Source organism: Chionomys nivalis, chromosome 14, assembly GCF_950005125.1.
Source record: "Chionomys nivalis chromosome 14, mChiNiv1.1, whole genome shotgun sequence".
In the NCBI taxonomy this organism is placed as follows: Eukaryota; Metazoa; Chordata; class Mammalia; order Rodentia; family Cricetidae; genus Chionomys; species Chionomys nivalis.
Window position 1 is genome coordinate 13,197,909 of NC_080099.1, and position 3,590 is coordinate 13,201,498.

A 3,590-nucleotide genomic window follows, 5' to 3' on the forward strand; every position below is an offset into this window, starting at 1 on the left:
AAGCACGTTGGAAAGGAGAGGGCTTATTCTGCTTATACTTCCACATCACCAAAAGAAGTCAGGGCAGGAACTCAAACAGAGCAGGAACCTGGACACCAACCCAGAGATGGCCCCACCCACGATAGGCTGGGCCCTCCCTGCATCAACCACTAATTAAGAAAATGCCCTACAGGCGTTCCTACAGTTGGATCTTATGGAGGCATTTTCTCATCTGAACTTCCCTCCTTTCAGGTGACTTTAGCCGTGTCAAGATGACATAAAACCGTCCAGCACAACTGATCCCTTGTAAACTTGACACATAAACACATCACTGTTAATCCACAACTTTTTCTTTCATCCCCAAGATGACACATTAATGTCAATATCACAACATAAGACATTTTGCAAACTTAAAAAGTCCTGTCTCAAAAACATAAAAACAAAACAAAAAAGTTCCACAGTCTTTACAAACACTTTAAAATTCAGTATTTTTTAATTCAAAATCTCTCTCTCTCTCTCTCTCTCTCTCTCTCTCTCTCTCTCTCTCTCTCTCTCTCTCTCTCTCTCTCTCTCTCATCAAGACAGAATTTCTCTGTGTAGCTTTGGCTGTCCTGAAACTCCCTGTGTAGACCAGGCTGGCCTCAAGCTCAGAAGTTTCACCTGCATCTTCTTCTCGAATGCTGATCAAAGGTGTGTGCTGCCACCCAGGCTAATTCAAAGTCTCTTTCGAAACCTAAAATCTCTTTGAAAATTCAATCTCTAAACTGTGAGCTCCTGTGAAGTCAAAAATAAATATATCCTTACTTCAAGAGGGACGAAGAAGGGAAGAGTCACAACCAAATCAAAGAGAAATCAGACTCTCACTGTGCGAACAACTCATGTCCAATGTCTGAAATGCACTCACCATCTTCTGGGCTCCGCCAAAGGGCTTGGGTCACTTCTCCAGCTCTGCCTTCTGCAGCACACACGGCTTGTCATATAGGCTTTGACTGGCTCCTCTCCACACCTGCCATGTGCTCAGTGGTCATGCCGTGGCCCTGGCATCTCTACAATCCTAGGGTCTCTGCTGCAACTGGGCTGCACTGTGACCAACAGTCTCCCATGAGCTCTCTTCATGGTGCCAAGCCTCAACTTCTCTGCATGACCCCTGCAGCCCTGGGCCTTCAACTGCTACTGAGGCTGCACCTTCACCAATGGCCTCTCCTGACCTCTCACAGTGCCAAGCCTCAGCTCCTCTTCATGTCCCCTTCATGCCTTCAAAACTAGTGCCACCTGATAATACTTATGCTACCAAGTTCAGTCGTCAGCGCAAGGTACAACCTTAGTCACCTCTGGAACACAGCTTCTGTGTGCTCTCAGGAGAGATGTCCAGATTTCACCTCAGCCTTGCTGCTCTCTTATTCATTGCTAATGTCTCATCTCCAACTGACCCACATCGAGCAACCCAGCAAAGCAAAGGTTTCACTTCAGTAGTTCTGGGGTCTCGTTAATCATAGCTGATTCTTCAGCCCCAGCTAACCAGAACCGCAGAAACGTAACTCAGAACAAACGGCCCGGATAGAGTCTTTAACGTTCCCTCTGAAACTTCATAAACTAGGCCTGCATATTCTGCCTTGTTTCGATATTCTTATCTTCCAAGTTCTCACGGAAGAACTCACCAAGCATTGAACAGTCAATGACTTTTTTTTTTTTTTTTTAACAAAAAGCAGGCCCTTAGAAACTAGCTCCCTTTTCCTTTAAACCACTTTAAAAAGACCTCAGACCTGGGGCCCTAGAACACTGCCTGTAGCTTCCGTCCCCTTTCAATGTTTGTCTGTCTCTCTGCCTTTTTTTTTCTTTTTCTCTGTCTTTCTCTATTCTAAGTGAGGGTCTCGCTACAAAGCCCCAGCTGGTGTGAAGCTTGCTATGTAGATATAGACCAGATTGGTCTTGAATTCACAGAAATCCACTTGCCTCTGCCTCCTGACAGCCACCACAACCAGCTCAGTTTTTGATTCCTTGATTCCAAGAACCTGGGAATCCCCTGTCTAAAGATGGATCCTACAAGGAGGTGAACTAGAAGTCTCTCACTCAGTTGTGTTGGGACCATTTGGAGTTCTGGCCTCCAGCTGCTCTTCCCTGCTAGAGATCTTTACTTTCCTTCTGATTTGAGTTGCTGAAAGCTGTGTCAAAGTTGTTTACCAGCTCTGCTTCACGAGCACGTGTTGCCTTGGCCTTGAGTATCAGAGGATAAGGTTTTCACCTGTGGGCTCACCTGACTGTTGGGTGTATAAGCCTCCACGGTGCTATTGAATAAGGGGCTTCTTACCAGTGACCAGAGGTTCGTGTCTCTGTTTTTCTGTCTGTTTCAACCTCCAGCCCCTTGCCCAAAGCTCGAAAGCTGGTGAACTGTATGGTAGCAGACAGGCGTTGTGTGCTGCAAGTCGTACTTTGTCATGTTTAAAGTTCCAACATAAGAATTCAGTACCCAGGTACCCGGGTGAAAATATGAAGCGAGGCTTTTCCCATGCACACCCCATAGCCATGACGGTCCCACTTCCAGCCTGGTTCATCAGCACCTGTGGTCTTAATTAACTCCAGGCGGCTGTGTATGCTCAGCTGTGAAGGGCCACTCTGTTGCACTCTCTCCCGAGGCCTAGCTCACAACATGAACTTCAGGGGGAGGAAAAGGCAAGATACTGCTCACAAATGCTGTAGCATTATCCCCATTTGGAAGAGATGAAATATTTCTTTTTATTTATCTTATTTAAAAGGGCAGTGTGAAAAGTCGAGACAAATTATGTACCGAGTTCTGTGGTTTGGAGACTTGAGAATGGAGAGCAGGGAGGAAGGGCTTCCTCTCCGGCCCAGCCCTCCCTGCCGGCCTCTTTCACACACTTGCTAATGTGACCTCAGGCACAGCACTGGGAAGCCATGCTGCAGCTTGCAGTTTCCAAACAGAGCTGTGTGGTTTGAAAAGATGCTCACCACCTAGGACGCTTTCAGATGAAAGGGAACAAAAAGGGTATTCTTAGGTGGTGGGTTTTCCCTAACACACATAAAATTAACCAGGAAAAAGTTACTTAGCTGTTTGGTATGGCACGGTAAATGATGGTAAAAAGGGAAGCTGGTTATTTTCAAGTACGCTGATGGGTTTGGGTGTACCCTTGTTTTCTAGATCTTTTATGGGCCTCAAAAGCTAATAACAAGATCCTTCACTGTGATAAACATGGCTGTGTGTAGTCATCTCTTCTTTAACTATGGAGGAACCCTAACATTACAGGGCTGCAGAATTACACAGTAAACCCAGACTTGCCTGTGGTTTCAAAGGTAAATATAGTCCAGTTACCAGAGTCAAATGCCTATTCGTGAGAAAGGCTTACAGGCTCATACTTGGCTCTGAGTATTCTACAGGACCCAATTCTAGAATCAGGCTCAACATTTCTTGAGGCAAGGTCTCACTGTGCCCCTAACAGACCTAAAATTTGCTACATATGAACAAGACTGGTCTTAACTCACAGAGATCCACCTGACTCCGCCTCCTGAGAGCTACCACACTCAGACCTATTTTTGATTTCTTGAATAAGAGGCCAAGAACCTGGAAATCGCCTATATAAGGGGTGTGTATGTGC